Source organism: Phoca vitulina, unplaced genomic scaffold, assembly GCF_004348235.1.
Source record: "Phoca vitulina isolate PV1807 unplaced genomic scaffold, GSC_HSeal_1.0 scaffold52, whole genome shotgun sequence".
NCBI classification, from domain to species: domain Eukaryota; kingdom Metazoa; phylum Chordata; class Mammalia; order Carnivora; family Phocidae; genus Phoca; species Phoca vitulina.
In genome coordinates, this window is record NW_022589755.1 from 826,278 (window position 1) to 837,434 (window position 11,157).

Sequence of the window (11,157 nt, forward strand, 5' to 3'; positions counted from 1 at the left end):
TGGGAGTTCTGGGGCAGTGGGGACACTGATGTATTGGCCAAAGAGCAGTGGGTAGGGAGACTAAAATAATCCTAATATGATGCCACACTAAATGATGAAGATTGGAATGTTATGAGAACTTTGAGGACGAGCAAGGGTTAGTGAAGCTATTGGGTAATAGGAAAGGGTTCTCAGAGGAAACACTGAAGGATAGGTGAGATGCCCCAGTGAAGAATCAAGGGCAGGCATCAGTTTCATCATACTTGCCTCTTCCTCTAGCATGCAAGGTCCGTTCGTGCAAAGGCTGTCTGTTCTGCCCATGCTGCAGTCACAGAGCTTCACACAGGGTGTCCTTTGTTCACTAAGTGTTAATGAGAAAAGATAAGCAGATATGAAAATGCACAAAAGTACAAATATATAGAATATTCCAGGAAGGTGAGTAGATCTCTGAAGCTGAAAGTTTCTGGGCAAGGAGAGGGTCACTAAGGGGTGAGGCTGCAGAGAGAAGCTTAACACCATGCCTTACTATTTATAAAATAAATAGAATAACATATTTGTAATTCTTCCAATTGTAAGATAAGATGTTCATAATAAAATATACTTGTAAATGGGACAGTATATAATTACTATGGTTTTAGTCGGGAGTAAAACGTATTCAAATTGAGTAGTAGTTTTCACCGTGTTGTGTGATTTTCACAGGAGTGTGACGGGCTCTGGCCAGCCTACCCAGCCTCAGCTGATGCAGAGCCCACAGCCCTAGGGACCAGCTTTGATTCATTCTTTTTTTTCACTCCCCACATCCAGTCCTACAGGACATCCCACTGGCCCTGTCTTCAAAATATATCAGCAATGTGAACACTTTCCAGCATTCTCTCGATGACTAGCCTGGGCCGTGCCACCGTCTTCTTTTACCTGGCTTTCCTCATTGGTTGTCTAACTGTTCTCGCTCTTCCTAACCTTCTTTGCAGTGTAGTCTCTACCTCCCGGTCAGCATGAACCTTTCAAAGTATAAATCAGATAGTGTCCCTATTTTGGTCAAACCCTGTAATGGCTCGCATTTTATTTAGAGGAAATTCAAAATTCTTACAGAAACCTAGATGGCCTTACATTCCTTTCTCCCATGTTTTTCTCTGACCTCCTCCTTAAACTCCGCCCCACATCTAGTTCCATGTGCACTGGCACTTGGCTTTGCCTGAGACATGACACTGGCTGGTGTCTGTGTTTGGGTGAGAGATGCAACATATCTGCAGGGCTTGGTCCTTCCATCTTTTTTCAAATACTGCCTGCAGTAATCTTGTAAATGAGGTTCTCCATCACTACCCAGTTTATCTTGCTTCCTCCTTCATTCCCTTCTCATCCCTCGAACTCTTTTTTTCTTGCAAGGCACTTTTCATCTTATATTCAATATTTTATTTGTTATCGTCCGTCTTTCTTAACAATAACATTGGCTTGATAGAGGCAGGTTCTTCGCAAGTTTTTTTTACCCTGGTACCTCTCATATACCAAAAATAATGAGTGACGCTTCGCCTGTGTCTGCTGAGGCAGGGAGTAAAAGTTTATCCACTTTCTCCAGTTTGTTTCTAACATTCCAACATTTCTAACATTCAGGCAATTTGTTCCTAATCAGTTCTTTCTTTTCTTCTCCCTTTCAGGCTGCCGTGGTGTAAAGTTATCAGAACTGAAAAATAATCACATTTTGGAAGCAAAATGCCTCAGGTTGGCAAGAAACAAAGCCCAGCTTTGTTCTCAACTTCCTTCTGTCACTTCCTAGACCTCAATATCCTTGTCTCACCTGTCAGTTTTACCCGGTTTCTTCCAGGCATCTGAGATGTGTTTCCTCTTGTCTGTTTCTCAGCCTCTGTCTGTCTGCCTGTCTCTCTCTAACTGGTTAATCACTACAAAGTGCTCCTACTAACTTTAAGTGATTTTCACATTTCATAATTGTTTTTCTGAGACAATTGCCCCTCCCCAGACAGACACTCACTAAACTCACGAGTGAAATGATAATCACTAGTCAGCAAGGAGATGAGATCATATTGTCCCCAGCCTATATCTCGTGGATAAGGCTTGTGCTCTGCACTTGTGCTCAGACTGTGACCATGGCTACTACTGTCCCAGCAAGAAAAGGTATTTGGTAAGTGGACCTTCTTTTTAGATAGATTTTTAGGAAAGTAGAATGTTTCTTTATAAAGCTCATAAGAAATATGGTGTGGACAGACATTTCTTCCTTCCCTCCCTCCACGGGTGAAATGGAACAAAGAATACATGAAGTAGTGATATTTTCTGAGGGTTCCTGAGACATAGAGTCACCCCAGCCTTCCTGTCCCAGGCTTGCTTGGCATCTCTTGCACGCCTTATCTGTCATAGCTCTATCTGGAGTCCTCTCCCTGAGTGAACACACACACCCTCACAGCCCTCTGTCCTGCTTATATGGTCGGTATGAGTGTGTTTAGCCCTTGGTTTCTGCTTAGACAGCTGGTGTCTGATAGCACCTAATACAAACATCTGTGGTGGGGGACGCCTGGGTGGCTCAGTCGTTAATGTCTGCCTTTGGCTCAGGTCGTGATCCCAGGGTCTTGGGATCGAGTCCAGCATCAGGCTCCTTGCTTGGCAGGGAGCTTGCTTCTCCCACTACCTGCAGCTTCCTCTGCTTGTACTCTCTCTGTCTCTCTATCTCTCTGACAAATAAATAAAATATTTAAGGGGCACCTGGGTGGCTCAGTCGTTAAGCTTCTGCCTTCGGCTCAGGTCATGATCCCAGGGTCCTGGGATTGAGCCCCGCATCGGACCCCCTGCTCAGTGGGAAGCCTGCTTCTCCCTCTCCCACTCCCCCTGCTTGTGTTCCCTCTCTCGCTGTGTCTCTCTCTGTCAAATAAATAAATAAAATCTTTTAAAAAAAAAAATCTATGGTGGTATGTTGTGCTCTGGTTGGCTATGACAGTTTGTCTCTGAAAACTTTCTGTGATCAGTGTGATCCTCCATCTCCTTTATTCTAGGTTCTGGGGAGCAGGATGTACTTTATTGCACCAGTAATTTCATCTCTCCTTGAAGTTTCTGGGATCAGTGTGAAGAAGTTAAACTATCCCCAATTTAAGGAAATAGAAATTAGTATCTCTCTCTCCCTCTCTCTGTTTCTCTCTCTCAGAGAGAAGTTACCAGGTTTAGTGAGCAGGAATAATCAGGGATTAAAATGTGTTAATGTCTTAATGGCACTCTGACATGTTAACCGGGTTTGGAAATGCTTCGGTAGTCTGCAGACCTCTGCATCTGCCCCAGATCTGTTGAGATTTCTGCAGTTGTCACCCCACTCAGTCATCAAGCAGTGAAGATTTCATCTGTTCCAAGCCAGAAGTCCTGTGGAGCAGGTGTTTTCCTGTCACTGTGCCGGGAGGTAAGACGTGCCCAGTTTAATCCCGAATTGTGCCTCCGTAGAAAATACTTGGATAAAGTAAAGGGAAAACGTCTTTATTTTTCCATGAATGACTGCCGTTTTGAAGGGCACCCAGATCCATAAACACAGCCGGTCCAGGATTCAAATATTTTCTTGTTTGAAAATATTGACCAAAATTTTGTTGTTCCCCCTCTTACTCAATTGCATGGTTTCTGAGAAGGTGGATGTAATTCTTCTCCATGTTTCCCTATAGGTAAGGTGTTTCTTCTTTCAGGATTTTTTTCTTTATCTTTGATTTTCTGTAAAGTGAAAATAATATGCTTACATGTAGATATTTGTTTTTTTGTTTTTTTGTTTTTTGTTTTTTTAAAGATTTTATTTATTTATTTGACACAGAGAGAGACAGCGAGAGAGGGAACACAAGCAGGGGGAGCGGGAGAGGGAGAAGCAGGCTTCCCGCCAAGCAGGGAGCCCGATGTGGGGCTCGATCCCAGGACCCTGGGATCATGACCTGAGCCGAGGGCAGTCGCTTAACCAACTGAGCCACCCAGGCGCCCTACATGTAGATTTTTGGACATCTATCCTGCTTAGTGTTTTCTGAGCTTTCTCCCCCTCCTTTCCCTCCCTCTCCTCTTCCTCCTTTTCCTTTTTCCAGTAAAGGATATTTGATTGTGTTGCACTTAGTTACAAATTACATTGTTCATACAGAATTATATTTAGTTGATCAAGTTATTTATTTATTATTTAAAATTTTATTTATTTATTTATTATTGCGGGGCTTGAACTCACAATGATGAGATCAAGACCTGAACTGAGATCAAGGGTTGGACACTTAACCGACTGAGCCACCCAGATGCCCAGATCAAATTATTTAAATATTGAGGCATTTAATGCAAGATAGTTGTTTCCCTGTGCATTTCTTTAGATCTTATTTTAAGGTATTTTCTTGAATATTTATTTAATTCTGTGGTTCTGTACATTTACACACATTTTCTCAAAGCACTTTTTTCCCATCATATTTTCATTCCAATTTTAGTATATGTGCTGCCGAAGCGAGCACTCCCATCATATTTTCAAATACAATACTATATCTACACAGAAACATCTATAAATTATTCATTTTACCTTAGCATTTGTACATTTTCTAAACTCATAAATGTTAATAATAATTCATTTTATTCCATTTACTAATTACCTGTTTATTTAGCAAGTAGTCAACTGTATCATCTCCACAGATTAAAAGGTAAATTTGTGATTGCCAAGGAATTTCATATGGTTATACTTTTGCCTTGTCTTTGCTAGAGATATGTTAATCTTAAAAATGGTGGATTTCAACATTGTCGTCATAGTTCTGAAAATTTTTCATATGCTGCTAGTTATAACCACTCTAATACTCTATACCACTCTAATAATTATAAAGGGTGCTCTTTATTCTTATTTAATTTAAGTTCAATTTAATTAACATAAAGTTTATTATTAGTTTCAGAGGTAGAATTTAGTGATTCATCGGTTACGTATAACACCCAGTGCTCATTCTATCAAATGCACGCCTTAATGCCCATCACTCAGTTATCCCATCCCCCACCAACCTCCCCTCCAGCAAGGCTGTGCTCTTTAATATGGAAAAAATTAAAATCGTACAAGAGGCAGTGCTCTCTTAATAAACCGCCGCTCCATCCGTTCCTGAGATCTGGAAGCGGAGGTCAGGAGGTCTCACCCAAACAATAGACATATTTTGTTTGAGTGCTTTGGCTTTTAATTGGAAATTTGTGTTTTTATAAGAATTAAGGACGTATTTTTAAAAACAGTCTATATTTGATGACACCGGAACACAGATGTCAAAAAAAGTTAGAACTGGGAAATGGCAGCCCATTTCCTTGGGCCTTGTGTTCTCCAGTTTCCAGTTCTGCCCACATAGCTGGGCTCTTTCCTCTCACTTGACTCTGGACAGGAAAGACATTACAATGTTTGAATCTGGCTTCCGAAAAATGATAGAAATATAGTAATGTAAAGGACTTCAACATAATACTCTTTGAAAATTGTGTGCTAACTGATACAAAATAAAAAAAATTATGGCACCCAGGAGAAAAAATAAATGTTACAGTAAATAGAAAAGAAATTCTAATATTTGTTATTCAGATAAGAATTTTAAAGCATTCACATGTAAATTTCCAGGCATCTGTAGAAGATGAAGAGTCAGTATAATAGACCATGTGAATGTACCACACATCTACTCCAGGACTAATCCATAGCTAAATTTGCTTCATGTATTACACCCAGTTTTCTTCCAGGAACTACTTAAGTTAAAAGCAAATTCTAGAAGCCATATAATTTCATCTCTAAATACATCACTTTAAAAGACAAAGACACTTTTTTTTCCCCTTATTTAGAGTATTTTACCATCCATAAATATATTAATTCTTCAGTACCATGAAGGACCAAATCATTATTCAGATTCGCTTATGTATTAAATATTCAGAATATTTCATTTGAATCAGCATCCAAACAATTTCCTAACCATAGTATCATATTTGTATCTCCTTTGATTTTGTTATATTTTATAGATACACTTCCTCTTTGTCTTAAAATGTCTTGTTTCATGAAAGAGGTCATTTATCACGTAGAATTCACCTTATTCTAAGTTGGCTTTTGTTGTGACAGTCATTCTATCTAATTCTATCACGGAGCCTGACTCAGTGCTCATTGCAGGGCTGATCTGAGGACCCTGAGATCATCACCTGAGCTGAAATCAAGAGTTGAATGCTTAACCGACTGAGCATGCGGGACTCAATCCCCAGGACACTGAGGTTATGACCTGAGCTGAAGGCAGATGTTTAACCGACTGAGCCACCCAGGCGCCCCTCTGTCCTGTTTTTTCAACCTTTGTTCTCCTTGTGTTTTAGCTTTTGAAGTTTCTATTGATATATTTGAATCTTTCCTCAGCTGTGTCCAACCTACTCATAAACCCGTCAAAGGCATTCTTCATTTCTGTTACAGTGTTTTTGATCTCTAGCATTTATTTTTGGTTCTTTCCTAGGATTTCTCTCTCTCTGCTTACATTGCTCACGTGTTCTTGCATGCTGTCTACTTTATGCAAGAGAGCCCTTAGCATATATATTTTTTTAATTTTATTATGTTATGTTAGTCACCATACAATACATCATTAGTTTTTGATGTAGTGATCCACGATCCATTGTTTTCGTATAACACCCAGTGCTCCATGCAGTACGTGTCCTCCTTAATACCCATCACCGGGCTAACCAATCCCCCCTCCCCCCTCTACTCTAAAACCCTGTTTGTTTCTGAAGTCCATAGTCTCTCATGGTTCATCTCAGCCCTTAGCATATTAATCATAGTTGTTTTACATTCCTCATCTGATAATTCCAACATCCCTTCTATGTCTGGGTCTGATGCTTGCTGTCTCTTCAAATTGTGTTTTTTACCTTCTGGCATACCTTGTGATTTTTTCCTTGATAGCCAGACATGATGCATAGGTAAAAGGAACTTTAGTAATGTGGTACTGAGGTGTAGGGGAGGGGAAGCATTCTCTAAGGTCTCAGTATTCTGCGCTTCTGGATATTTACTTCACAAGTGTTTCTGTTTTTTTTTTCCTCCACCCTTAGGTGGAACAGGATGGCTAGAGGGGGCTGGAGTTGGGTGTTTGCCTTCCTCCGGTTAGTTAGGCTCTGATAATACCCAGGAGGTCAGGTTCTGGTTAACTAGTTTCCCCTGATGGCAGGCTTTGTTGAGAAGAATGAACTGTTCTGGCTTATTTCAGAAAGTTTCTTTTCCCCTCTTCCTGCAGGAACCTTGAGGGTTTTTTGTTTGTTTGTTTGTTTTTTCAGTATTTACTGTGTGAATCTGGCCGAGCTCCTGGAGATAATTTCACAATGTTGTGGGGTCCTGCTGTGACTAGGTCCCCTGGAGTTTTCAGCTCTCAGAGTTGTCCACAGTGAGCATCCAGCAATTCATCAGTTACACTGTAGGTTTTCCTACCTGGGCACTGGTTCTTGTGGTGGTTCCTTCTGCTCATGAGTGTCTCTGCTCCAGGGAGGGGTGACTTCCTGTATTCACCTGTCTCACAGATCTAGGGTCAGCAGTTTGCCCTGTGCCCTCCCCTCTCTTCTGGATCCAAAAAGAGTTGTTAGTTTTTCAGTCTGTTCACCTTTTTACTTGTGGTGAGGTTGTAATGGTGACTTCCAAGTTCCTCATGTGTGGAACCAGAAACCAGAAGTCATCTATGGTGTTCATATTCACATGGAATAATGGTGTGGGGTTTTTTGAGAAAAGACACCTTCTGAATGTAATGAGAGTAACCCAATTTTCTCTTTCAGTCTCCAGATTCCTCTGATTCAAATGAAATCAAACTACAACATCTCCTCTAAATGGATGGATTGATTTCTGTTAACTTGAATTGGGGTCTTACCTTCCTAACTCAGATTGGTGCTGGGATCCTTGGAAATTCTTCACTTCTTCGTCTTTATAATGTTATTTTGCTCAATGAACAGGTCTTGAGACCCTCAGACTTGATTCTTAACCAACTGGTCTTAGCTAACATCTTGGTTCTTTCTCTAAAGGGATCCCTCAGACACTTGCAGCTTTTGGATTAAAATCTTTCCTGGATGATGCCAGATGTAAATTTGTCTGCTGTTTGTACGGTGGCCAGAGGAGTTTCCCTCAGCACCACCTGCCTCCTCAGGGGTTTCCAGGCCATTAAGCTTTGCCCCGGTTTCTCTGGGTGGAGGGAGCTCAGAACTAGATCCACAATGTTCATTGGCTTCTGCTGTTTCATATGCTGGATTCTGTGTCTGTTGTTAAATATAACTGTTAATACAAACGTAACTGGCCCAAAGAATAGTAAAAACATGAGTATGGCGGGCGTTTATAGGTATTGTTCCTCACCCATTCCTGAGAGATTGGTGTTCTCTGTAGCTGCAGTCATTTATGTCTTCACTGATGTCATGTGTTTGGTCTTCATGATGTGGACTAACGGCTCCATGGTCCTTGTCCTGCTCAGGCACAAGCAGCGAGTCCAGTACATTCACAACAACAGCCTTTCCCCCAGAGCATCCCTGAGACCAGACCACACGCACCATCCTGATCCTGGTGAGCATGTTTATCTCCTTGTACTCTCTATCTTCTGTTTTATCATTCTGGATAATCCAGGTTGTGAACCCAAGCCATTGGCTGTTGAACCTCTCTGCACTGGTGTCTTTAGCCTTCCCGACATTCAGCCCCTTTGTGTTCATTTTCAGTGATACCCGAATCTCAAAGTTTTACTTTGTCTGCTGGACAAGGAAAACAAATGCTCTAAGCATGGTCTCTGGGCCGCGAGTTTCTTCCAAAACATCCTACCATTTATTTGATTACTTGGTTCAACATTTGTGGGCTTATATGCAAAGACTTTGAGATTCAGTATTGAATAAAAATTATGACTTCATATTGCTTATTGGATTACCAGAAAATGAACATGGTATACATAATTACTCAAATGTATGGCATTTCTTTAAAAAATAAAACGTAGAATTACCATATGATTTAGCAGTTCCACTATACCCAAAAGAATAGAAAGCAAGACTCAAACAGGTGTTTGTACATCAGTGTTTACAGGAGCATTATTCACAATAGCCAAAAGGTGGAAACAACCCCAATGTCCAAGGCTGGATGAGTAGATAAAGCATGGTGTATAACATACAACAGGATATTGAATCATTCAGCCTTAAAAATGAATTAGATTCTGACACATGCTACAACATGGATAAACCTTGAAGATATGCTTATTGAAATAAGCAAGACAAGAAAAGACAAATATTAAATGATTCCATTTATATGAGGTATTTAGAATAGGCAAACTCAGAGACAGAAAGTAGAGTATTAGTTACCAGGCGCTGGGGGAAAGAGGGGAATGGAGATTTCTGTTTCTTCAGTACGGAGTTTCCATCTGGAGTGATGTAAACGTCCTGTGGAGGAATGGTGCTGGTGGTAGCACAATGTGGATGTACTTCATGCGAATGACTTGTACACTTAACGATGGTTAAGATGGATAGGGCCACCTGGCTGGCTCAGTCAGTAGAGCATGTGACTCTTGATCTTAGGGTCATGAGTTTAACCCCCATGTGGGGTAGAGATTATGTTAAAATAATCAAATGGTTAAGATGGTCAATTTTATGTCTATTTTACCACAATAAAAATGTAAAAATAATTACTCAAAGATGACTTTCTCAACTGGTAGTATTACTCACTACTGAAATTTGAGGATTTCATGGTAATACATGGAGGGAATCTTCAGTGTCTTGGATTTCCAAGGTAGAAACTGTTGGGGAAATATAATTATCAGAAAAATCTGCTGGTGATCCAGAAAACTTCTCCACACTACTAGAAAATAGTTTTGTTCTTGAACATGTATTAAACCAGGATGTAATGTGCATCAGGGGCAACCCACTACAGAGACGGTGAAGTCAGTAAGAACTCTCAACCTTTTATATGGTCAGGCAAATACAACCCAGGATGTACATGTTCTTAAGATAAACAACTGGACTTCAAGTAAGAGGACTTCATAGCACCATTTGTCACACAAAATCCATTTTAAATTCACCTCAGAATGGCCTTTGGTGTTTGTTGATTGCTTTATCCTAAGGACAAATAGATTTCTCATATCTTTATGGAGGGATAGAATCTTGTAACTTGGATCCTGGCTCCTGCTGAAGTTAGGCTCCCATCCTCCCTTGGAAACTAGGAGATGGTATCCTAGCTTCCTCCATGATTACATTTCAAAGAGATGCCCTTCTGGTCTTCAAGAAAAAGATTACTGGGTTTTAAAGCTGGCAAGGGACTTAAGTAACTTTTATAAATATTTACATACATCTCAAAGGACATAGGAAGAATTCACAATTAGAAGTTTCTAAAGCAAATACTCTAAGAAAAGTGACGGATAAATGGAGTCTCTCTTTTTGCCTCAGAGAATTTTTTTTCTTTTTTGATTTGTATTTACCGTTACAAAACTCACTGCTAATTTGAACTTTAATGACCAAAAGATTTATTTGCATTTTCTAAGCATATTGGGTGAAGGTCCTTTCAAATGGAGAGAAAAGCCATAGGAATATCTGGATTGTGGAGGCCTGTGTGTGTGTGTGTGTGTGTGTGTGTGTGTGTAAGATAAAGCAGAGAAAGTAGTGATCATTTCTTCTGTTAGGTCTTGATAGATGAGAAACTTTGCAGAGGAGACATGATGGGTCACTGAGTGTTTATTTACCTAGGTGAAATGATCAGATTTCTTTAAAAACTTCAATTGAAGTAAATTTATGTTATTGACTGTTACATTTCTCCACCAATAAACTTCAGTTTAAAATACTAAAGGAATATTTTGGAATTTTTTTATGAAATGAAAACAACTTTTAGAAAAATTTTGGGGCACCTGGGTGGCTCTGTCATTAAGCGTCTACCTTCGGCTCGGGTCATGATCCCAGGGTCCTGGGATCGAGCCCCACATCGGGCTCTCTGCTCAGTGCGAAGCCTGCTTCTCCCTCTGCCACTCCCCCTGCTTGTGTTCCCTCTCTCACTGTCTCTCTCTCTCTGTCAAATAAATAAATAAAATCTTTAAAAAATAAAAATAAATAAAAATTAAATAAAATCTTAAAATAATGTTTAGTCATTGAAAAATAATCTTATCTATCGCTAAATGTAGTTCTGTGATGTCTGCTTTAAAAAATTGATTTGAGGGGCACCTGGGTGGCTCAGTCGTTAAGTGTCTGCCTTCTGCTCAGGTCATGATCCCAGGGTCCTGGGAT

General features: G+C 40.2%; 1 pseudogene; it reads left to right on the plus strand.

Moving 5' to 3' along the window:
* Positions 1-6,736: 6,736 nt before the first annotated feature.
* Positions 6,737-10,711, plus strand: LOC116622114 (annotated as a pseudogene).
* Positions 10,712-11,157: the final 446 nt, after the last annotated feature.